At 35.9% G+C, this 26907-nt stretch overlaps 1 long non-coding RNA gene across 2 annotated transcripts in view; it reads right to left on the bottom strand.

Moving 5' to 3' along the window:
- Positions 1-1997: 1997 nt before the first annotated feature.
- The window catches only part of LOC129492098 (uncharacterized), a 41960-nt gene continuing 17050 nt past the window's right edge, over positions 1998-26907 (bottom strand). The window contains exons 1-3 of one of the 2 annotated variants that reach the window (XR_008660728.2): positions 4519-4594; positions 3470-3764; positions 1998-2359 (exon numbers count right to left, since the gene is read on the bottom strand). This is a non-coding gene — a long non-coding RNA (uncharacterized lncRNA). Of the gene's footprint in view, positions 2360-3469; positions 3765-4518; positions 4595-26907 lie in introns of those variants that run through there. The other variant, XR_010120403.1, reaches the window with a different exon arrangement.

Below are 26907 nucleotides of genomic sequence, written 5' to 3'. Positions count from 1 at the left end.
GGAGAATATATAAATGAAATATATAATATTTGAGTATGAAGATACAAAAGGGTTTACAATATTAGGTTAATTTGATTAAAAACAATATAATTCTTTGGGAGGCCGAGGCATGTGGATCATCTGAGGTCAGGAGTTTGAAACCAGTCTGGCCAATATGGTGAAACCCCATCTCTACTAAAAATACAAAAATTAGCCAGGCCTAGTAGCCGGCGCCTGTAATCCAAGCTACTCGGGATGCTGAGGCAGGAGAATTGCTTGAACCCAGGAGACAGAGGTTGCCATAAGCTGAGATCACACCATTGCAGTCCAACCTGGGTGACAGAGCAAGATTCTGTCTCAAAATAATAATAATAAATATAATTACATATACTCACAAGGTGATTTCTCTTCAAATGTAAAAGCCTCAGCTTCATTCACAAAGTCAAAGCAGCAGAGGCATAGATTTCCTTTTCTCTAGTGGCGCATCTTTTTTTTTTTTTTTTTTGCTTTATCATAAAACGAACCCAAAGTTTAGATAAGAGTTTGCTTAGTAAAAAGATTGCTTTTGGAGACTCCCTTGCCACTTTTGAGGCCGATAAAATGTAATAGGTGTGTATTTAATGAGGCACTTTGTGGTGACTGGATTGTGTGTGCCTTTTTTTTTTTATTTTTTTTATTTTTTTTAATTATACGTTAGGGTTTTAGGGTACATGTGCACAATGTGCAGGTTTGTTTCATATGTATCCATGTGCCATGTTGATTTCCTGCACCCATTAACTCGTCATTTAGCATTAGGTATATCTCCTAATGCTGTCCCTCCCCCCTCCCCCCACCCCACAACAGTCCCCGGAGTGTGATGTTCCCCTTCCTGTGTCCATGAGTTCTCATTGTTCAATTCCCACCTATGAGTGAGAACATGCGGTGTTTGCCTTTTTATTCTTTCTGTACTTTTTCTTTCTAAACATGCAGACTTGAAGCTGGCACTGAAAAGTCAGCACCCATCTTAGAGAAAGAGGTTAACATTGAGGATAGAAGCCATGTGCTAATGATAGTAGAAAACATTTGTTCTAGAATGTCTACCTAAGCTGGACTTTTTTTTTATGGGAAAGAATTGAGTGTCTATTTAAACCACTTACGGGGGATTTCAATTCCGTGTAGTAGAATTTTATTCAAAATTGAGTAACAGTTGTAGTGTATTGCCAATACACAGTAGCAGAATCCAGATTATAGAATTGACTAATTAGACATGAAGATATGTATAATAAGGAAAATAATTCCGTAGGCTGTAAATCTGGTGACCATCATTTTGTAGTAAACATTGTTTACAATGTTACAAACAGGCAAAACACTGTTGCCTTCAGTATTTTGGAAGGCAGAGCTATGAATCCTGAGGCTGTTATATTATAGGACATTTATGAAAAATTCGGAATGTTAGTGTACATGGGCTCCTTTTGGTTTTCAGTGAAACCCTATCAGTGAGAAATAAATTGAGACTAGATCTTTCCAATCTACTAACAGAGTTAGAAGGAGAAGCCACTTTGCCAAGAGAGAAGCTCTCTGTCTATGGCTTACAAAATAAGTTGCCAGGGAGTCTGTAATTTGGAACATTTTCAGCAAAATCCAATTGCTTCTATATCTATATTGAATCAGTTATGAGCTGCGGACGTGAAACTGCAGATATAGTGGGAAATAATACTGGTGCCTTGCCATACAGAAGCAGTGAACTTTCTGGCAAAGATGACGAATGTTTCAGATTACCTCAAGGTGATGACTGCTGCATTAAAAGAAAAGGGAACTGTCACAGCTTAAAGTCAAGTTAGTACAAGTTTTAAAACTATGACAGAGTAGGCCTTTAGCTACACTGTTGTCATATAAAATGAATCAAAAACAAGGTAGCATCTGCTCAATTTTTTAATAAATTTATACTTATGAAGGTATAAAACTCCAAAGATTAAAAGAATGTTATAAAGTCATTCATGAGGTATATGCAGATACAGCAGACCCGCAGTGTGCTCTAGTGCTTCCTTTTCTTCTTTAGTGATAAACTTCAGTTTTACTCTGTGTAGCATGGGAGAAAGCTAAAGAATGTTATTTCTAATTCTTGCTGGCAGTCACAGGTGATCACTTAAATATAAGTCAAAGATGTTGGGTGGGCTTGTGGAAAACTCTGTCGAAATAAAACTGACTTGGCTGGCGTTTACTCTCATTTGCTCTTCTCACACTTTCTCTTCTTCCTGCTATGTTGTGATCTTAAATGTTAGAATTCCAGCAGGCATCTTGGACCACACACTAAAGTTAGTGGCGCAGAAGTTTAGATGTTGCTATAACTGCTCTGCATGGCCTGACCCCGTGTGCTGGTCCCGTCTTGCTTTGTTTTGTACTAACATAAGAGAAATATAAACATTAACATTCAGTTGGCATATGGTTGCTTCTTTTGCCTCTGCTCTTCCATACATTTTTTCCTGTATGCAATTCTAACATAATAGCTGAAGTTTCATTATCCATTCTGAACTATAAGCTAAACTTAAATTTCAAAGTAATGAAACAACATTGGTTATAATAAAAATATAGAAGAAATTTGGGTTGATCATAGCCACAAAGACAGAATATCAACCCTAAATACCTTTTTTCTTTATTTCTGTGTTAGAGATATACACCTCTATCTGACTGAAATTATTTACTTTGGTTTTAGGTGATATACATCTAATTTTAATATAAAAATGGAGTAAGTATATACAAAGAGGATAAAATAATTTTAAAACCAGACTTGTTCATAGCAACACTTGATGCTATAATATAGCATGTATTAACTTCGAAGACTCTAGAGAAGTGAAATATGGTCTGAGAAGTATACATAAAAGTTTTTTTTTTTTAAATAATCAAGCAATAGAGTCAATGTTAGTCATAAAATAATCTAGGGATTCTGGCACACACAAGTTTTCTTGAACAAAATTTTAGTTAAAAAAATTGATATGTTTAGAGATGGACATGTAATAAAATGATTGGTGGTTACTATTAACTCTAACCGTAAAATTAGAAATTATATAACAAAATAAGTGATCATATAAAGATAAGTTATTCTCTTATTTGAATTTTAAATCGACAATGAATAGAGCTGGGGGCAGTGGCTCACATCTGTAATCCCAGAACTTTGGGAGGCTGAGGTGACAGAATAGCTGGAACCCAGGAGTTGGAGACCAGCCTGGGTAAGATAGTAAGACCTTGTCTCTACAAAAAACAATAATAATGAAATAATCATTGGTGGCATGGCTGTGGTCCTGAGGATGAGGTAAAAGGAACCCTTGAGCCTGGGAATTCAAAGCCTTAGCGACTGCACTCCAGCCTGGGCCACAGAGCGAGTCCTTATCAAAATAAATAAATAAATATAAATAAAATAAAAATTGTTTAATGTAAGTATGACCCATAAAATATTTGAGGACGTTCTTATACTAAAAAATGTATTTGTTATTTATCTGAAATTCAAATTTACCTGGTTGTCATGAATCTCATCTGACAACCCACGTAGTAGTAATATGGGCGAGGAATCTGGTAGTGTTTTGGTGTTGGCTGGGAACTCTCTGTAGCAGCTATTCTGGGTTTCTACTAATGCCCTCGGGCTACAGATTTTCTTTCCCTTGTGCTTGTAGATTAAGGTTTCCATTCTGTAGATTAGACACTGGAGATGGGTCTGGGTGATTTTGGCTGTCTTTGATGCTCCCTTTCTCTAGCCAGCACCAGAGAGGATCATTTTCAGGATTTTCTTCCTTCAGCAATACATGGATTTCCTGGAAGGAAAATCATACAAGGGCTTCAGAATCCCTCTATGCTGCAGCCTCCAGGGTCTTCATCCTTTCCATCCATCCCACACCAGGTCTTTAGCAATTAGATGCAAATTTCCAGGTGAATTTTCTCCCTGGCTTGATGGCATTCTGTAGCATTTTTCCAAGGTAAAAAAACACTAAAGTCCTACTTGTCATGAAAGGTCTCTTTACATTTTTTTTTCAATAGTGTTTGGGGTACAGGTGGGTTTCAGTTACATGGATGACTTCTTTAGTGGTGAATTCTGAGATTTTAGTGCACCAATATGCAGTCTTTTATCCCTCAACCCTCATCCAACTTACCCCCATCTCAGTCCCCAAAGTCCATTATATCACTCTATGTGTATCCTCATAGCTTAGCTTCCACTTAAAATTGAGAACATACGGAAAGTCTCTTTCTTCAGATTTTAGGAGAGTTGTTTGCTCCATAAACTCAGTTTTCTAATGGATTCATTTACAGTTTGTTAATTACAATTTGTTACATTTTGTTACACTACAGTTACTTATATTTATTACATTACAGTTTGTTAATTTACAGTTTGTCAGTCTTTTTATTTTCGTAAAAATTGGAGAAATGCTCGTTTTAGCTTTCCACATCCCTGAGCTGAAACTTCACTCAGTCTTTAAGTCTCTCCCTATTTTACAGCATACATAATTTTTATGTAACCCTTCTTTATGATCGTGTCCCTCTTCATTCTGCCACTTTCTTAATTTAACCCACCCGTCCATATGATGACAATATCACTCCCGAGTCTTCAGGGATGAAGTTACGCCTTGTGTACTCAAGAATCAGCCAGGTAGTCAATGGTGTTGGAGATAGTAACCTGACTTCACCTCTACTCTTTATGAGGTAACGCTGGTTTATTATTGCTGATGATACATTTGTTCTCTCCCAGCTCTTGTTATAATATGGTATTTCCCATATAACCCCACTGTGAATAGAACTATATTCTAAGTATTTCTTCACATTATTTTTCCATTATCTTCAAGAGGTGGAAAAATTGCAGTAAATCGTACCACTCAAGTAGTGTGAACAATTTTAGAGAGGTCAACTTTTACTAACACAATTTTAACTAAATAATGAATCCTCAAATACCAAATTACACTGACATTGTCATTTCAGGCTTGATTATCCTAACCTGCTTCACACGTGTTGTTGACAGCTGTTGTGAAACCTTGGTTATTGTCTTCTTAGTTTAAAAAATTTAAACAAGAAATACAAAGCAAAGGAGATGCAGCATGGAGCAATTCATTGCAAAGGAGAAAGAATACTCTGAAGGTTAGATGCAGAAGAGACAGCATACTCCGTGAGAATTCAGAGTGGGCTGCTCATGAAGAGAGGCAACAAAGACTCACGCTAGGGAGACTCTTTTATAGAGAGTCTTACATGATTCTTCACAAGGGGGTGGGATGAGGTGTTGCCAGTAGGCATGTTCTGGGTGGTCCTCTAGGTGCCCATGCACAGTCATTGTACACATTAGTTCACACATTTCATGTCTCATTAGCATCTTAAATCTCTACCCAGTGGTGTATTTTTTACTATTATAGTGAATAAAGGGTCAGTCTGAGGGCAGGTACAATCAAAATGTACATGCTGTTTAAAGGGGCAATTCCCTACTGGAGATAGCTTTGCTTGAATGAGGTTGACTACATACAATGCAAATGCTGGGGCTTATTGTGTTAAAGGTGAGGTTTCAGGGCTGCAGGCTCCGGAGGACATGGTTACTTCTTTGACGACCCATCCTGCCTCAATGTGAACTGAATCTTACCTAATTATATGGAAGTAAACTTGCCTGGATGACCTTGACTGTGATATCTTAAACAAGAATGTATTCTCTGCCTGAAAATCTTGTTCTATTAGATGCTATGATGGTACCTAAGTGCTCACTCTTACTATGCACTTTATTCAGTAGATGTGACACTTCATCAGAGATGAGATGAATTTCCTAATAAGGCGCAATATGTGTGTGAAATTTGAGGAATTACAAGAAAGCCTATTGTCTCTGACATCCAATTGGATATATGATTTCCATCTGATTACCTACTGATATGGTTTGGCTCTGTGTCCCCACCCAAATCTCATCTCTAATTGTAATCCCCACATGTCAGGGGAGGGACCAGGTGAGAGGGGATTGGATCAAGGAGGCAGGGGACAGGGGTCAATTTCCCCCATGTTGTTTTCATGATAGTCAGGGAGTTCTCATGAGAGCTGATGGTTTGAAAGTATGGTACATCCTGGTTATTGCACACATTCCCTCCTGCTGCCTTGTGAAGAAGGTGCTTGCTCCCTCTTCGCCTTCTTCCATGATTATAAGTTTCCTGAGGCCTCCTGGCCATGCTTCCCTTTAAGCCTGCAGAACTCTGAGTCAATTAATCCTCTTTCCTTTGTAATTACACTGTCTCAGGTAGTATTCTTTTCAGCAGCATGAGAACAAACTAACACACCTACGTTTAGTTTTGGGTTTGATTTCCCGTTACGATGAAAATGCATTTTTGAAAATGTGAGTTTTCTTAGAAAATTTTCTTTGGAAAATTAAAGTGGAAAACATTTGAATTTGTCATAAATCACTTGGAAATTAATGCAGATTAAAGACCATTGAATAAGTTTTGTTAGGAAATATGGCTGAAATATCAGTGCTATGGTTTGAATGTATCCCTCTAAAATTCACATTGAAATTTAATCTCCATTGTGGTAGTATTAATACATGGGGCCTCTTGGGGAGTGATTAAATCATGAGTGTTCCTCCCTCACAAATAGATTAGTGCCTCATGAACGGGATGGAGAAGATTAGCTTAAACCCTTTTGCTTTTCTTCCTTTGGCCATGTGAGGACAGCCACAAGATACCATCTTGGAGGCAGAGAGCAGTCCTCGAGAGATAGCAAATCTGCCCTGATCCTGAACTCCTGAGCCTCCAGAACAGTGAGAAATACATTTCTGCTCTTTAAAGATCACCGAGCTTCAGGTATTTTGTTATAGTAGCACAAATGGATGAAGACAATCATGAAAGTTAAATGAATAATATTAGAATAAATAAAGGATACACTTTTTAAGGAAAAAATCGTGAATATAAATTTTGGCACTTTTACTGGGGTGTAGACCAGACTTATTTGGCCTTAAAATTATTTTGTGGTTCAAAGTTTACAGTAAGGGTTGACCTTTACATTAAGATAGACCTAGATCCAAATTCTACTACAACCTATTTTAGTAACATTTTGACCTATAGCAAATATATAGCTTATTTAATACTGAATTCTCTAAACTAGGAAATGGAGATAAATACTATTAATATTTATATTTAGACCAATTATTAAATGAGCTAACCAAAATAAAACACTTGACTCATGACTTGACACTAGATAATTGTTGAATAAATATTAGTGAGAATTTTCATAAACGGTTTTCTTTTTTTACATTTTTATTATTATTATGGCTAGACAAAGGCATTTGTTTTAAATGTTATTGTGAATATACCCTATTCCAGGCTTTATAGTATTAGGGTAGAATATGGAATTAGAATTACAGTATTACTAAATTGTGAGATTTATCAAATTAGGAAAAAAGAAAGATTGTTCTAATAATGTGGCCCAGTAAAACACATATAGAATATTAGATATTTAGCAAGTTTTATTTATCACAAGCATAAATATATAATAAAAAAGCCATTTTATATAATACTGTGCAATGTATTGCCATAAAGCAATAAATATGGCTTTCGTATTTATTTAGAACCCAATAACTTAATTGATTTGAAGGAAAAAGACTTCCCACACAAAAGTAGTAAACATGTTTTGGTGATTTTTATAAACTTAGGATTATATTTTAAGAAAACTATATAGGCTTTTTTCAAAAACAAGCCAATTTTACACTAAAAGTATTCTTTGAAATAATTTTGTTTCTGAAATATTTTCATTTTTGTGCTGTTATTTTAACATTGATTTGTAAAATTCATCTCAAACATGGAGACAGATTTATAAACATGTATGAATATTATATATTAGTAATGTAGCTTCCTTTAAAAGTAGTATGCATAGCAGTTAAAATTACATTGTTATACAAGCAAATACTACAGGTAGACTAAGGAATGCTGAGAAAAGTGAAAAGAGTATAGGCATGAACACAGAAACAAATGTTTATTAAAGAAGTATACTAAACTGTGAGTGTTTAACAAATTAACATAAGGAAGTTATGCATGTAGGAAATTATGCAGGTATGATAATGTCGAACTAGTTATTTGTTAGCAAATTATGGAGCAATTTATTGAAAGTAAATTATTATTTACTATTGAAAGTAAATTAGCAGTGCTGGCACAGTGGCTCACGCCTGTAATCCCACCAGTTTGGGAGGCAGAAGAGGTCAGATCACTGAAAGACAGGAGATTGAGACCAACCTGGAGAACATGGTGAAATCCCGTCTCTACTAAAAAATACAAAAATTAGCTGGGCCTGGTGGTGCACGCCTATAATCCCAGCTACTTGGGAGGCTGAGGCAGGAGAATCAGTTGAACCTGGGAGGCAGAGGTTGCAGTGAGCCAAGACCATGCCACTGCACTCCAGCCTGGGTGACAGAGCAAGACCATGTCTCAAAGAAAAAAAAAAAGGATTAGCAGTATAAACTGAAAATAAAAATAATAGCAAGACCCCCAGGGGAGTTTGTAATAGGACATGATGAAATTAGTTTTAAAGGTTGTAAAGATCAAATGCAGAACAGTTATAAAGAGGAAGCCCAAGGTCATGAAAGCCTGTTTGGAGAGTGTCTCAGTGTGGCCGGCTGAGGTCAGAAACACTGACCAGCGTGGACCGTGCAGCTTGTTTTCAGGCCTACCTGCTGCCTATGCTTTTAAGCTTTTGGCAAATTATCCTGATTCTATTTCAGAATACACCCATTGTTCATCCTGTCTGTTTTTTAACTCTTCTGACCTCTATATTTTCTTGAATTCACCTGATTCATATCCTTATTACTAAACCTAGAGGCCTGAGCTTCTTCATTATTTTAACATATATTAAAGATTAAATTACCTCATCAATATATTTTATAAAAAGCAATTTTTAATCTGTCTTAAACTTTAACAGCACCTCTGCTTTTAAAATGGAAATACATTGGTGGTATTCACAATTATCTATAAAGATTTGCCCTTTTTGAGAATAACGATTTCATCTTCCCTAATGATATGCCAACATTCAGGTCATTCTAACATTTATTTTGTGACATGAATCTTTTAGATTCAAATAAACTCCATCCTACACAAAATTCAATATAGTAACATGATTTCTCTCTGGGTGGTAGGTCTCTCAGTAAAGAAAACTTTGAAACATCTTTCAAACAATTTTCATTATTTTGTGTGACCCTGCAATTATGAATGCCCACGACAAATGAGAAAGAGCAAACAGCCTAAGCTGGCAAAACTTTAAATGTGAACTTACATAATTTGTCAGATTGTATTTTGTTTTAACTTACTTAAAACATTTTCAAGCTTTGCCAACTCATAATTTGAGGATTTTTAATGTGCAGAACAAAAGTAAGACTCCCCTGGGGGCTAAGCTATGAGTAGCTAGTCTAATGGGAGATACTTCTTGTGTCTTTCAAATACAGCCGAAGTCAACTTTGGCCCTAGTGATATCTTTTAGATTTAATATCCATTATAAATTATTCTGGTCTTCCCAGCACTCAGTTCTTACCATGTAATTCCACTGACTTTTGAAAAAGTTACTGGAAGAAAAATAGTTGAATATGATATAAAAGTATATGTTATAAACCTAACTTGAATGTTAACTTGCTATTGAGTTGGATTAATTTATGTAATTAGGCTACTTTTTCTATTCTCAGTATATACTAAAAATTCAAAAATTATCATACTTAGAAAATATAGGTTGACTTTCATTCTGATAATAGTATAACTTTCTGCAAATTTATATTTCATGTTCTTTAAAATAATTATTTAAATCTTCAGGTGTATATTAGTATAATGAAAATAATGTTTTATACATAAATATAATTTTTGTTGTTTCAATGCATTTTTACTTTATTTTCTGATTTTTATTAAACATAAGTAGTAATATACTGCTGTTACTTTGAATTATAGTTCTATTAAAGTAAGGCTGTCCATAGGCCAAAAAGAAATTATAAAACTTCATGGGATTTTTTCCCCCAGATTATTTGCTTTTGTGTTGTTATTAAACAACCCTTCGTCATTTTTCATTTTTTTCTCTCTCCATTTTTACTGGATACTTTGGATGATCTCTTCCAGTACAATGAAATTAAATGTAATATTTAAGCTTATGACCTCTCACTTTGAACCTTCAGCCTGACTTCTCTCTCAAACCTGATAACTTGATATAATCATAGAATGTCTAATAGATATTTCAAACAGATTTCTGTTTGAAACAGAAATCCTTCAAACAGATTTTTGTTTGAAATCAAGCTCTTGATTCCTTCTCACAAACTGTTTTTTACGACGATGTTTGTCATACACAAGTGGTAAATGGTACCGCATTCACTTGTTTACTAAGAATACAATATTAAAGTCATCCTCAATAACATCACTCTTATATTCCATATTTATATCTTCACAAAATATTACTACATTTAATGTGCCATTTAAATCTTATTAAAATCGTCCTATTATTTTTATTTTCTAATTTTATTTTTAAACAATTTTGGTGGTTACAGAGTTGGTATGTATATTTACGGGGTATAGGAGATATTTTGATACAGGCATACGATGGGTAATAATCACATCAAGGTAAATGGAGTTTCTATCACTTCAAGCATTTATGCATTCTTTGTGTTACAAAAAAATCCCATTATACTCTTTCAGTTATTTAAAATATACAATAAATTATGTATGGCTTAATCACCCTGTCATGATACAGATCTTATTCATTCTATCTATTCTTGGACCTACTAACCAGCCCCATTTCCTCCAACACCCGCTATACTTCCCACCCTCTGGTAACTATCATTCTCCTCCCTATGTCCAGGAGTTCAATTGTTTTAATTTTATTTTAGCTCCCACAAATAAGTGAGAACATGTGGAACTTGTCTTTCTGTGCCTGGCTTATTTCCCTTAATGTAATGACCTCCAGTTCCACCCCTATTGTTGCAAATGGAGGGATCTCAGGGTTTTTTTTATGACTGAATAATATTCAATTGTGTATGTCTACCATATTTTCGTTATCCATTCATCTATTGATGGACACTTAGGTTGCTTCCAAATCTTGGCTATTGTGAATGGTGCTGGGAGAAACATGGGAGTGTGGATATCTCTTTGATATACTGATTTTCTTTCAAGTATATGCCTAAGAGTGGGATTCCTGGATCTTATGGCAGTTTTATTTTTAGTTTTTTGAGAAATCTCCAAACTGTTCTCCATAGTGGTTATACTAATTTACATCCCCACCAAAAAGGTATGAGAGTTCCCTTTTCCCTACATCCTCACCTGTCTTTTGTATACAAGTCATTTTAACTAGGGTGAGATGATATCTTATTGAATTTTTGAGTTGCATTTCTCTAATCATCAGTGATGTTGAACACTTTTTATATACTTGTTTGCAATTTTTATGTCTTCTTTTGAGAAATATCTATTCAGCTCTTTTGCTCATTTTTTTAATCGAATTATTAGATTTTTTTTCCTATTGACTTGTCTGAGCTCCTTATGTAAAATGGTTATAAGTCTTTTGTCAGGTAAATAGCTTGCAAATATTGTCTCTTAACCTCATTCTGTAGGTTGTCTGTTCACTTTTTTGATTATTTCTTTTGCTGTGCAGAAGACTTTTTAACTTGATGTGATTCCATTTGTCCATTTTTGCTTTGGTTGCTTGTGTTTGTGAGGTATTACTTAGGAAATCTTTGACCAGCCCAAAGTCCTGAAAAGTTTCTCCAATTTTTGCTTTCAGTACTTTCATAGTTTGAGGTCTTTGATTTAAATTTTCAATTCATTTTTATTTAATTTTTGTATATGGGTCCTTTCTTTATCATTGATCTTTGGGAGTTTGATTATTAAGTGTTTTGAGATAGTCTTATTTGGGTTAAGTTTGCTGGTGTTCTATAACTTTCTTGTACTTGAATATTGATATATTTCTTCGAGTTTGGAATGGTCTCTGATATTATCCCTTTGAATAAACTTTCTGCCTTGAGATCTCTCTCTACCTCCTCTCTAAGGCCAATAACTCTTGGATTTGCCCTTTTGAGGATATTGTCAGAATCCTGTAGGTATGCTTTATTGTTTTTTATTATTTTTTATTTTGTCTCCTCTGACTGTGTGTTTTCAAATAGCCTGTCTTCAGCCCCTCTCTTTCTTCTGTTTAATCAATTCTGATAAGAAGCCTGACACCTTCTTTAGTATGTTTATTTCATTGTTCAGCTCCAGAATTTCTCCCTAATTTTTAAAAATTATTTTTATCTCTTTGTTAAATTTATCGTACAGGATTCTGAATTCCTTCTCCGTATTTTCTTGGATTACACTGAGATTTCTCAAAACAGCTATTTTGAGCTCTCTGTCTGAAAGATCATATATCTGTGTCTCTCCAGGATTGGTCCCTGGTACCTCATTTAGTTCATTTGGTGAGGTAATATTTTTTTTTGTTATGGATTGTCTTGATGCTCGTGGATGTTTTTAAGTATCTGCACATTGAAGACTTAGGTATTTATTGTAGTCTTTGCAGTCCAGGCTTGTTTGTACCCATCCTTCTTGGGAAGGCCTTCCAGGGACTCGAAAACTTGAGTGTTGTGATCTAAGTCTTTGATCACTGAAGCTTTATTTGCTTTATGAGATACTCCAAGCTCAGTAATGCTGTGGCCCTTGGAGACTCGTAGGTGTGCTATCTTGGCAGTCTTGTGTAAGATCTGGAAGAATTCCCTAGATTACCAGGCAGGGTCTCATATTCTCTTCCCTTACTTTCCCCCAAAGAAATGTGGTCTCTCTATCTCTTCTGAGCTGCTTAAAGCTGGGGTGACGCACGGATTCCTGTGATCAGCACCACTGGGACTATGCTAGGTAAGATCAGGAGCCAGTGCAGCACTGGGTCTTTCCTGAGGCCTGTACTGATCACTTCCTGATCACCGCCTATGTTCACTCAAGGTCCGTGGGCTCTACAGTCAGCAGGTGGTAAATCCAGCCAGGCTTTTTTCCTTCCATTCAGGGTAGTGAGTTTCCCCCAGCCCAGGGTGGGTCTGGGGATGCCACCTGCGAAAGACTGGCTGGAGTCAGGAAACTTAAGAATCTACCTGTTATTCTATTCTACTGTAGCTGGGCTGGCACCCAAGTCACATGACAAAGTACTTCTTACTCTTTCCTTCCCCTTCCCCAAGCAGAGGAGTCTCTCTGTGGCTACCACCTCCCCTGGCCCACAGCTAGTACTGCCTGACGTTCACTTGAGGCCCAAGGGCTCTCCAGTCGGCTTTAGAAAAGGTTGCCAGGCCTGAGTCTGTCCTTTCAGGACCATGGGCTCTGTTCTGCCCCAGGGCAGGTCCATAAATGTCACTGAGGAATCAAGGCCTGGAATCAGGGATCCCAGGAGCCCCCACCTTGTTCTCTATCAGCTCTCTGTGGCTCAGCTGCAGGACAAAGTCTCCTTTATGCTTTCTTTTCCTCAAGCAGAAGGGGTCTCTCCTATAGCCACCACAGCTGAAAATGTACTGAGTCACACCTGGAGCCAGCACAGCTCTGAGTCTCACCCAAGGCCCGTGGTGAGCTCAGCCTGGCTACCACTGCTGATTATTCAGGGCCCACAGGATTTTTTGTCAACAGGTGATGAATTCTGCCAGGACTTGGTCCTTCCCTTCAAGGCACTGGGTTCCCTTCTGGCCCAAAGTGTGTCTAGAAATGTCATCAGGAAGCTAGGGCCTAGAAGGGGTTTCTCAGGACTCTTCTTGGTGGCGTATTCTACTGTGGCTGAGCTGATATCCAAGTTGCAAGACAAAGTACTCTTTTTTTTTTTTTTTTTTTTTTTTTTTTGAGACGGAGCCTCGATCTGTCTCCCAGGCTGGAGTGCAGTGGCGCGATCTCGGCTCACCGCAAGCTCTGCCTCCCGGGTTCACGCCATTCTCCTGCCTCAGCCTCCTGAGTAGCTGGGACTACAGGCGCCCGCCACCACGCCCGGCTAATTTTTTGTATTTTTAGTAGAGATGGGGTTTCACCATTTTAGCCAGGATGGTCTCAATATCCTGACCTCGTGATCCACCCACCTCGGCCTCCCAAAGTGCTGGGATTACAGGCGTGAGCCTGAACTAGTTTACAGTCCCACCAACAGTGTAAAAGTGTTCCTATTTCTCCACATCCTCTCCAGCACCTGTTGTTTCCTGATTTTTTAATGATGGCCATTCTAACTGGTGTGAGATGGTATCTCACTGTGGTTTTGATTTGCATTTCTCTGATGGCCAGTGATGAGGAGCATTTCTTCATGTGTTTTTTGGCTGCATAAATGTCCTCTTTTGAGAAGTGTCTGTTCATGTCCTCTGCCCACTTTTTGATGGGGTTGTTTGTTTTTTTCTTGTAAATTTGTTCGAGTTCATTGTAGATTCTGGATATTAGCCCTTTGTCAGATGAGTAGGTTGCAAAAATTTTCTCCCGTTGTGTAGGTTGCCTGTTCATTCTGATGATAGTTTCTTTTGCTGTGCAGAAGCTCTTTAGTTTAATGAGATCCCATTTGTCGATTTTGGCTTTTGTTGCCATTGCTTTTGGTGTTTTAGACATGAAGTCCTTGCCCACGCCTATGTCCTGAATGGTACCATTTGACCCAGCCATCCCATTACTGGGTATATACCCAAAGGACTATAAATCATGCTGCTATAAAGACACATGCACACATATGTTTATTGCGGCACTATTCACAATAGCAAAGAGTTGGAACCAACCCAAATGTCCAACAACGATAGACTGGATTAAGAAAATGTGGCACATATACACCATGGAATACTATGCAGCCATAAAAAATGATGAGTTCGTGTCCTTTGTAGGGACATGGATGAAACTGGAAAACATCATTCTCAGTAAACTATCGCAAGGACAAAAAACCAAACACCGCATGTTCTCACTCATAGGTGGGAATTGAACAATGAGAACTCATGGACACAGGAAGGGGAACATCACGCTCCGGGGACTGTTGTGGGGTGGGGGGAGGGGGGAGGGACGGCATTAGGAGATACACCTAATGCTAAATGACGAGTTAATGGGTGCAGGAAATCAACATGGCACATGGATACATATGTAACAAACCTGCACATTGTGCACATGTACCCTAAAACCCTAAAGTATAATAAAAAAAATAAAAATAAATTAAAAAAATGTTTTTATTCTCCATTTTTGGGGGTAATCTTCTTAAGATTTTTCCAAAAATTAGTCACAATTCACTTTTAAGTCCACTGTATTATAACGTTCTTGCATTGCTATAAAGAAACACCTGAGACTGGGTAATTCATAAGAAAAGGTTTACTTGGCTCATGGTCTTGCAGGCTGTGCAGGAATCATAGCACTGGAATTTGCTTCTGGGGAGGTGTCAGAAGGCTTACAGTCATGGCAGAAGGCAAAGAGAGCAGGTGTCTCACATGGCAGGAGTAGCAAGAAGCCTAGAGAAGTGCCCACACTTTTAAATAACCAGAACTTGCAAACTCACTCACTACTGCCAGGGCAACACCAAACCTTGAGAGATCTGCCACCATGATCCAAACACCTCCCATCAGGCCACACTTCCAACACTGGGGATTACAATTCAACATGAGATTTGGCAGGGACATATATTCAACTGTATTTGCCATTTATTTATAGATTATGGAAATGTATATGTTCCATCTTTGAAATCCAATTTCATGGCCGCCACTCAAACATGTAATCTGTTTTTCCTTCTTCACTGATAAGCAATTATTACACATTAATAACTATAAGCCCTTTCCACATACTTTGTGTGAACTTCTAGTATTACAATGTCACCCTCACTGAAAAAGTGGAAAGATAAAGAGGAGGCATAACTATTTTTTTTCCTTTTTTTCTGTTAGCACTTGTTTATGAAGCTCTTAAAGATATTATTAAGTAAAATCAACTCCTCCATTTTTTGTGGTAGCAATTACACATATTTATCAATAGTTAATGAATACATTTTCAAATATTGTTTGACTTAAGTGTTTCTGTCCACTAAATTACAACCTTTCTTAGAGCTAAGTTTATAAATATAATGCCTATATTAAGGAAGAAAAATGATCTAAAATCCATAATCCAGTCTTTCATGTTAGGTCACTGGAAAAAGAAAATAAATTGTAATGAAGGCAAGAAGAAGGAGGGAAATACATAGATTAAACCAGAAATGAATAACATTGATAAGTGAAAAATAAAATGGAGAAAACCAGTTAAGCCAAAATCTAGTTCTTTGTAAAGTTAAATATTGAAAATCTTTAGTTAGATTGAGGAAAAAAGAGAGAAGTCTTAAATTAGTAGGTAGAAATGAGAGGAAATATTACTGCCAACTTTACAGAAATAAAAAGGATTATAAAGGAATAATATCCACAATTATACAGCAACAAATTAGATAACTTAGATGAAAGTGAAATATCTAGAAAACAACTATTAAAACTGACTCAAGAAGAAATGGAAAATCTGAATAAACCCATAATAACTGAAGAAATTATGTAACAATTGGTCGGGCGCAGTGGCTCATGCCTCTAATCCCAGCACTTTGGGAGGCCAAGATGGGCGGATCAGGAGGTCAGGAGATCAAGACCACCCTGGCTAACATGAAGAAACCCCGTCTCTACTAAAAATACAAAAAATTAGCTGGGCATGGTGGCGGGTGCCTGTAGTCCCAGCTACATGGGAGGCTGAGGCAGGAGAATGGCGTGAACCCGGGAGGCAGAGCTTGCAGTGAGCAGAGATGGCGCCACTGTACTCCAGCCTGGGCAACAGAGCGAGGCTCCGTCTCAAAAAGAAAAAAAAAAAGTAACAATTATCTGCAAAGTATTCCATAGAATAAAAGATAGAGACTATCAACAGAATAAAAAAATACAAAAATCACGTGATATTCTCAATAGGTACAGGAACAGTATTTGACGAAAATCCTAATCTTTCTTGTCCTAATTTGTTAAGTGTTTAACATAAAAACTTAACAAATTATATATTTATGTTAAACACTTAACAAATTAGGAAGAGAAGAACATTAACACCACATAACAAAAGCCATATATGAAAAACCCACAGCTAACCTCGCACTGTTGTAAAAGGTGAAAGATTTAAAGCTTTTTCTCTGAGATCAGGAATAAAATAAGGGTGCCTACTTTTGCTAATTCTATCCACATGGTACTAGAAGCCCTATCCAGAGCAATTTGGCAAGAACAAGAAAAGATATATAAGTTGCAAATGAAAGTTGTTCATATAAGCTAACTTAATACTTAATGGTGAAAGACTAGATGTTTTTATTCTAAGATCAGGAGCAAGAGAAGTATATGTGCCCTGGCCTCTTATGTTCAACATTGTACTGTGGACACAGAGCAATCGGGAAGAAATAAAAGGCATCCAGATTTAAATGGAAGAAGTTAAACTATATCTCTATTCTCAGAGAATAGAAAATAATCCTAGGGAGTATAAAAATTTAAAGTATTAAGATGAATAAAGTTAATAATCAAGTTCTGCAAGGTTGTAGGGTATAAAATCAATATACAAACATCAGTTGCATTTCTATACACTTGGAATGAACAATCTGTAAATGACATTAAGGAATTAATGTCATTTACAATAGTTTTATGAAAGTGTGGCCTGATGTCTGCTATTTCAGCAGGTCCTTTTCTGAACTCATCTGACTGCAATCTTGTGTGACAACCATGCTAAACTACTTTCAGTGATAAACTATTATTTTATGTTAAGTTTTCTGCACTACTCTTAATCCTCTCTGGAACATTCTACCTATCCCTCTTAACCTAGTGTCTTTACTAATTTCTATGCAATGATTTTTCCTGAAACCCTTACCTGACACCCAAATTTGGGTTAGGTTGTCTTTTTCTCTGTTTTCAAAACTTTTACTTTCCAGTGTCTTAATTTCATTATCTTTTACCTCTTTACATCTCCAACTTGACAGTGCACTTTATGAGGATCTAAATTCTGTATATTGTTAACATGGGAGCTTTTCTGCCTAATTCATTGTTTGGCTTATACTAAGAATATGAAAATCATTCTAAAATTAATTATGATATTACATAGCTCTGCACAAATATATCCAAGCAGTTGTAATGCTTAACTCTATTTATAGAATAATCTATTTTTCTAGAAAACAGTGGGCTCCTTACATGTCATAATCAATTTTGCTTTCAGTGCCTGGTTCTGGCCTGCTATGTAAAATCTTCTCCACAAGTGTTTGAATTCATCAATGAATGGACAAATGTCATTGGTAAGCATGAGGCACAGCTTACCAGTTACGATTCCAGTAGCTGAGGAACAAATCTTGACTCCAAAAAAAAGTAATTGCGTCACTTTGGAGGAATTATTTGACTTTTTCATAACTTTGACACCACAATAATGAGGGTGAAGTTAGTAAAATAAATGATTATTATGAGGATAAAATGAGAAAATGAATTAAGTGCTTAAGACAATGCTTGGTAACTAGTTAATATTCATTAATCGTGAAATATTAAATGAATTTAATGTTTATACACAACAGTAAGACTAATGGAAGAAGATATCAAGCAACATTTAATAACAGGAAAAAATGTTTTTAATTCATGCATAGAAAATGCCTTTTTATTATGTGTGAATTATCTGCAAAGTTTGTATAATACTTGATTGACCCATCCCTACAGTTTAAATATCTCATTAATACATAAAATAATTTTATTAAGATTAATATATACCATTTTAAAAATATGTAACTTGCTATTGTTTTCATTCTAAACATGTCAAATAAATAAGAAAAAGTTTTCTCAATATTTGTGAGAGGATGTCTTTTGGTTTGTGATGGAGTTTATTAATTATTTTTTAGGAAGGAAAGGTATAATTTGAAAATTTCAACAAGTTAAGAAAATCTATGGCAATTTGAAGAAAATCAACTCAATATTTTAACTTAATGAGTGCAAAATAGTTTTGAATAAGCTCAATTGACAAAGACATATTTTACCAATTAGTACATGTATTACAGGTAGAAATGATTATTCAGTGTAGTTTTGAATGTGGCCTGAAGCAAATGTTGAGATCACAGTTGAATAGAGAGCAATTGTGGTGTATAGTTGGAATGCTTACATAATTGAGCTTGATTATAATCATCCCTCTAATCACATTTTAAACTTTTCCTAATGAATAGATGGAGAAATTAGAAAAATAATGAAAAATCAGTCTATTTAAAAATATTTTAAAAATCATTTATAGCCCTCACATTAATGCTTTCTAGTTTAATATTATTACTCCTTTCTGCTCTTAATTCAGGCGTCTATTAATATTTTATATTGAGAAATTAATTCATTACAAATAATATTTTGCAGCTGCCTTGTCTAACTCTACCAATTCAAGTGCAATACACTTGCTTTTCGAAGGGATCATGTTATAGAAGTATAAAGAATATGGAAGTAGAGAGTCTAAGAATTAAATACCATCTGCTAAACCTTCTAAGGGCAAGATGCTAGGTGAATTTATTATTATTTATGAACTGATTTTTGTAATAGTCTCAATTTCCTTTACATGAAATTGAGGTATTTCTATTATTGTGTGTGATAAGATTTGAGTGGTTAAACACATGTAAAAATTCTGGTACATAGAAATGTTTGTTATCTTTGAATTTTTCTTCTGACACAAAACACTAAAGAATAAATAATCAATCACAGAAAATGAAGTTAGATGTAGTAGACCATATGGTGTGGCCCTAAGACCCTTTGATTAGACCTCTGAAGGATAAGGGCAGTGTTCCCCAACCTTTCTAGAACTGGGGACCAGTTTCATGGAAGACAGTTTTTCCACAGAATGGTGGGAGTGGTAGCTGGGGATGAAGCTGTTCCATCTCAGAGCATCAGGCATTAGTTAGATCTCATAAGGAGTATGCAACCTAGATCCCTAATCTAATGCCACCACTGATCTGCCAGGAGATGGAACTCAGGTGGTAATGATCACTGGCCTGCCACTCACCTCCTGCTGTGCAGACCCATTCCTAACAGGCTACAGACTGGTACCAGTCTGCGGCCCTGGGGTTGGGGACCCTTGATTTAGGGTGTTGCCTAATAAACTTATACAAACATGTTTTTAAATTCTGAAGAGTCTTCTAAAAGCCTGAAGCTTGGCTTTTCTCTTTCCTCCATCCTTGCAATTTTAGATGTTTATATCCTTTTTTTTCCAGAATATTTAATTTGTTTTTCATGTAAATATTGAAAGGTTTAAAGTTTACCATTTTGCTATATATTTTCTGTTTTTTCCTATCTATTCCTTGCTTCCTTGTACCCCCTTTCATGCCTTCTTTTGGGTTAATTGAATGCTTTTTACCGTTACACATTATTCTCACTATTGAAATTTGTGTGTTATACGATTAAGTAGTTGCTCTATACGAGTTTACGTTATGCACTTTTAACTTACAATAGTATGGTGCCAATCATTAAACAATTTTACAAACAACGTAAGAAACTTACTTTAAAATTAAAGATCGAATTTAAAGTGAAAATGAAAAAGATAGATCATATTTATGCTTTTCATAGTTACTTGGAGTTCTTATCTACTGACTCCAGTATGTGGGTCCTCTGTTAAACTGCTTCTGCCGCCTGTGATTCTCTTGATTATAGGTCACATATTTCTGCTTATTTTTATGTTTCACATTTTGTTTAGTTTGTTTTTTGTTTTGTTTTTGAGATGGAGTCTCGCTCTGTTACCCAGGCTGGAGTGCAGTGGCGCGATCTCTGCTCACTGCAACCTCTGCCTCTCGGGTTCAAGTGATTCTCCTGCCTCAGCCTCCTGAGTAGCTGGGACTACAGGTGCCTGCCGCTGTGCCCGGCTAATTTTTGTATTTTTAGTAGAAATGGGGTTTCACCATCTTGGCCAGGCTGGTCTGGAACTCCTGACCTCGTGATCCACCTGCCTCGGCCTCCCAAAGTGCTGGGATTACAGGCGTGAGCCACTGCGCCCGGCCTATGTTTCATATTTTAAAATTATATTCTGAACATGAGGGGTAAAGGAATAGTAGAGTGTGAAATAACCCTTTTTCAGTAAACTACCATACAGATCGGAGGCACTCTTTTCTCTCATTGAAATGGGTCTAGGGTCTGTTGCAGCAAAGTTGGTTGTTAGTGTTTTTCGGTAGCAACAAGTAGGTAGAGAAGTCAGTAAAAATAAAGGTGTTCTTTACTTTTTGACCTACTTCTTATATCAATTACCAGTAGTAAATTGTTGAAGCCTCTAATTGTGGACTTTTTCACTTCTACTTTTAATTCTCTCAGTTTTTGCTTCGGTGATTTTAGGATTCTATTGTTAAGTACACATACATTTGTAATTTTTATACCTAGCTGATACATTGACCCTTTTAAAATTGTAAAGTAGTGCTATTTGATGCTAATGGTGTGTCTCCTCTTAAGTCTATTTTGTCTGAAATCAAAATAGCTGCTACAGCTGTTTTTTTTTAATTCAGGCTAGAGTGCAGTGGTGCAATCTCAGCTCACTGCAAATTCCACTTTCTGGGCTCAAGCCATCCTCCCAACCTCAGCCTACCAAGTGCCTGGAACTATAGGCACGTGCCATGCTGCCTAGCTAATTTTTTTGTTTTGTTTTGTTTTGTTTGGTAGAGACAGGTTTTCAGCATGTTTCCCAGACTGTCTACTACTCCTGAACTCAAGTGATCTGCCCACTTCAGCCTACGGAAGTGCTGGGATTACAGGTGTGAGCCACCGTGCCTGACTTGCTTTTGTATCTAGTAGTTCTTATACGTTTGATATTTTTTTCCATTCTTTTACTTTTAACTACCTGTCTTTGAATTTGTATGTCTCCTTTATTTTTAAATTTAATTTTTTATTTGACACCCAAAAGTTATACATAGTCAATATATACAAATTGATAATGTTTGGAGGTAAGTAAACACTTGTAAAACTACCACAATAGATTCCCTAAACCTATACATCAAAAAGGTCCCCCCACCCTTTTATTATTATTTGTGTGTGTGATAGGAACACAAGATATACCCTCAGACACATTTTAAGTATGCAATACAGTATTGGTAGAATTTTAGTGTTAGTGGTAGCCTAGCATACAGGCACTAGGCTATATAGTGAATTCCTAGGACTTATTTATCTTGTATAATAGACACTTACTACTTTTGGAATAGTGTCACATAATTTCAGTTTTCCACTCCTGGAAACTACTATTCCACTCTTTGCTTATATGAGTTTGACTATTGCAGGTTGATTATGTAAGTGGTATTATATAATAGCATTCTCCTTTTGTTTTTGGCTTATTTCACTTGGTATAATGTCCTTTAAGTTCATCAGTGTTGTCACAAATGGCAGGATTTCCTTCTTTTTAAAGCCTGAATACTATTCTTTTTTATTTTATTGTTCTTTGAGACAGACTCTCACTCTGTCGCTCAGGCTGGAGTACAGTGGCATGATCTCGGCTTACTGAAACCTCCATCTCCCGGGTTCAGGAGATTCTCATGCCTCAGCCTCCTGAGTAGCTGGGATTACAGGTGTGCACCAAAATATCTGGCTAATTTTTGTATTTTTAGTACAAAGGGGGTTCACCATGTTGGCCAGGCTGATATCAAACTCTTGACCTCAAGTTATCCACCTGCCTCGGCCTCCCAAAGCATTGGGATTATAGACATAAGCCACTGCGCCTGGCCAAAAGGCTGAATAATATTCTCTGGTATTTAGTTATATCTTACATTTTGATTTAGCCTGACGAACTCTACCTATTGATTATTTAGTCTATTAACATTTATTGTAATTATTGATATTGTTGGTTTTTATAGCTGCCATTTTCCTTTTTGCTTTCTATATGTTTCACATCTATTTTCTTGATCTGTGTTTGTTTAGTGCTGTTTCTTTGTTAAAAATATATTTTAGTGCACTATTTGAATTTATTTGTGGACTTTTTAATGGCATAATATTTAGTTCTTTATTTAGTGATTGATTATGGAATTATGATATACTTTTTAACTCATGCCAATCTACTTTGGGTAAATATTGACTTAATTCCAGCAAAATATAGCAGCTCTGTCCCATTATAACTTCACTTCCACTCACTTCTTTACATTGTTATCATCATACATATTCTCTCTCTCTCACCTATAATAACACTTAAAATGTTTTATTGTAATCATACAATGCAATTTTAATTTTGAATAATTAGAGGAAAATATAGCATATGTTTCTTAACATTTATATTTACTAAAATAATTATTCTGCCATTCTTTATTTCTTTGATGGATTTGAGCTACTCTCAGGAGCTATTTTATATGTTTTATATAAAATAATTTCTTTTTGTCCTTCCATAGGGTGGTACCTAGCAATGAGTTATTGTTTTTGTTTATCTGTAAATGCCTTATCTCACCTTCATTTTTGATGAGCATAGTATTCTTGGTTGATGTGTTTGTTTGTTTGTTTTTATCTTTTGCTTTCAGGATTTTCAACATGGTATTCCACTCTCTACAACCTACAATGTTTCTGAAGAGAAGAAAGTGGTTAATTGCACCGCTTCCATGTTCTGATAATTCTATTTTCCCCTTTTCTGTTTTCAAAATTTGTCTTTGTTTTTGGATGTCAGAAGCTCATGATGTGTCTAGGTATAGTTCTTTTACTATATTCTATTTTTTTTTTACCTCTTTGGATCTAAGTATTAAAGTTTCTCATCAAATCTGAGAAACTTTAGCTGTTATTTCTTAAATACAGTTATTACTTTTTATCTCTCCTTCCATCTGATGCTTTATTTACATGTATCTGGGAATTCTTTATATTGTCCTATAGGTCTCTCATGCTCTGCTCATTTTTCTTCAATTTTTCCTGTTATTTAAATTAGATAAGTTTTATTGTACTATGTGTAAGTTCACTGTTCTTCCTTCTGCTATTTTAACTCCCTTATAGACAATAGATTTAATTTTAGAATTTTTTAAAAATTATAGTTTTCATAATTTTTAGTTCTAGAATGTTCATGTGATTCTTTTAAAAATTTATATTTCTATATGGATATTTCCTATTTATTGAAATATTTTATTCAAATGTTTCTTACATCTTTAATTATAATGTTATTTAATTCCTTCGGTATGCTAGTAACAACTATTTTATAGGGTTTTTTTGCTGCTAAATTCAATATCTGGTCCCATTTAGAGTGAGCTTATATACACTTACTTTTTATTGAATACGAGCCACTCTTTTGTACATATTTACATATCCCCTAATTTTTATTAGAATTTGTGAATCATAGAATATGTAGTCAGTAACTCCAGATTCTAATGTTCCCCCATGTTGCTTTTTACTTTATTTATTTTTCATGTTTTGCCTGGATTAAAACTTTGGGATTTGTCCTTCCATGATGTGTAGCTACTGATTTCTTTGCCTTTTTCTGTTACTGTTTTTAAAATTTGTTTTTCATTTTTATCCCAGCTTCCTAGGGATGTTTCTATCTCTGTATATCTTAGTGAGCAGTCAGTGATTAGAAATGAGTCTCTGTTCAATCAACTCAAGTTTGTAAAGCTTCCACCCTCTGTCAGTTAATCTGTCAGTAGGGTGAGAAGTGCATTAAGTGTACAGCCAGTTTGCCAAGTTGGCTCGGCTTTAACCGTCTGGCTTTGTTTCTCCTCTATGCAGACGCACGCTTCATCAGTTGGCCAGACATATGTAGAGAGCTTATCTAACTAAAATCTCTAATTTTTCTAATCTTTCAACACATTTCTGGGTTATGTGCTATTTAAGTCAACCAGGACCTCAAATTCAGGCCAGAGTTGCAAGTGTTTACTATAGTTTGCTACAATTTAATTTTTTGTGGTTTTTTTTTTGTTTTTTTTTACTTTTCCTACCAATTATGTTGAGGAAAATTTTTACCGTTGTTTTAAGTTAACTTAGCCACCCATCTCTGTCCAAAAAGTTGTTCACATCCATGGCTATCTCCACTTGGAAAAACTACCATTTCTGCCTACTTAACTAGAAATTAGGTGGATGGAAGCAGGCCTAAGCAAGAAGGCTAAACATACCTGTGGTACTTAATCAAAGATTCAGAAATTTTTCATGCATAAATGCCTCTCACCTGGTTTTTGTCTAGTGTACTAATTTTTTTTTTGACAATTTTTGTACTAGCTTTGGGGAAGATGATTTGTAGATGTCTTTACATCCTCAGAGATGAATCCTCTTATTGTTTTTGCAAACATTTACTTATTATTTTTGTGCACCATATACCAGCAACATAGGGATATATGCCTATGACCATGTATTGCTCTTTCACAAGTTGCTATTTTAAAATAATCTCAGAAATGTAAGATAGAGTGATTTACTTGGAATAAGTAGATTTTTTTTTTTTTTTGAGAAGGAGTCTCGCTCTTTCACCCAGGCTGGAGTGCAGTGGCGCGATCTCGGCTCACTGCAGGCTCCGCCTCCCGGGGTTCACGCCATTCTCCTGCCTCAGCCTCCCGCGTAGCTGGGACTACAGGCGCCCACCACCTCGCTCGGCTAATTTTTTGTATTTTTAGTAGAGACGGGGTTTCACCGTGTTAGCCAGGATGGTCTCGATCTCTTGACCTCGTGATCCGCCCGCCTCGGCCTCCCAAAGTGCTGGGATTACAGGCTTGAGCCACCGTGCCCGGCCTGAATAAGTAGATTTTATATGACAATGAAAACATCTGGATATCACTACTCCTTGAACCTAGCTAACATTTGTATTTTTAAGAGAGAAAATATATCAAATATATAAAATAAATTATGATTAAAATCTTTACTCTTCCACAGATTCAAGATGATATTAATAAGCATTCTTCATGTTGATAGTTTATAAATAAATAAATAAATACTCAGAGTGATAGAACTAATTTTTCTAGGACCTAAAAATAATTAAATGAGCCATTACGAGTTTCCATGATTTTTCCTTTCTTTCTTTGTTTTTTGAGATGGAGTTTCGCTCTTTCTCCCAGGCTGCAATGAAACTGTGCAGTCTCGGCTCACTGCAACCTTTGTCCCACTGGGTTCAGTGATTCTCCTGCCTCAGCCTCCCGAGTAGCTGTGATTATAGGTGCACGCCACCACGCCTGGCTAATTTTTGTATTTTTAATAGTGACAGAGCTTCGCCATGTTGGCCAGACTGGTTTCAAACTCCTGACCTCAGGTGATCCACCCGCCCCGGCCTCCCAAAGTGCTAGGATTACAGGTGTGAGCCACTGTGCCCGGCTGCGTTGCCCTGATTTCTAAGTTCCCTTTCACATATGTTCTTCATGGAAATGTTACTAAAATTAGATTTATAAGCAGTACATTAATAAAATATTAGCATATGAGAGAGTTCTCTCATAATGTAAATTTTTGTTTTACCTTTATAGTTTAATTGATGTTAGCTTTGGTTATTTATTGAAGTAGTTCTTTAAATAAAGAAACGTTTGAAATTTGAATCAAAACAAATTAATTGCAGGTTGAAGTTAATATCTGTAGCAAAGCACTATTCCTTATGTCTGTGTGTATAGCAATTCATCACTAATAAATCTATTTTTATATTTTCAGAATTAGTTAACACATTCATATTTTGATACAATATTATATATACCTTTTTATAATTAGATATGTTTAATAAATATACCTGTTTATATTCATGAAGAATGAAGATATACACTATTCAATATACTTTATGTAAGTCTTATTGTTATATATGCCCAAACCTGATTCATACCACATATACCATGTCTGACTCTAGGGTGAATAGAATTACTTAAGTGCCACTTTAAAAGCAAGAAAAATCTGTTAACTGTCCTGTGAATTGAGTCACCATTCAATTGTATGGAAACTTTAGCATTTATGTTGTTCAGTAGAACTGTCTAAATTGTGGCCTGGCAACTCCTGAAAAACAGATTTCAGAGGGACAAAAACATGTTTCTTTATATACCAAGATATCTAAACTGCTTTGCTATAATATCAGTAACAAATAAAAAACATCCAATAAAGTATGCTAAAAGTTACTTCGTGTGTCAAATAATTTGTGAGTTATT

Source organism: Symphalangus syndactylus, chromosome 1 (assembly GCF_028878055.3).
Source record: "Symphalangus syndactylus isolate Jambi chromosome 1, NHGRI_mSymSyn1-v2.1_pri, whole genome shotgun sequence".
NCBI lineage: Eukaryota > Metazoa > Chordata > Mammalia > Primates > Hylobatidae > Symphalangus > Symphalangus syndactylus.
The sequence above is the reverse complement of the archived record's forward strand: the minus strand, read 5'-3'. Positions and strand labels throughout refer to the sequence as shown.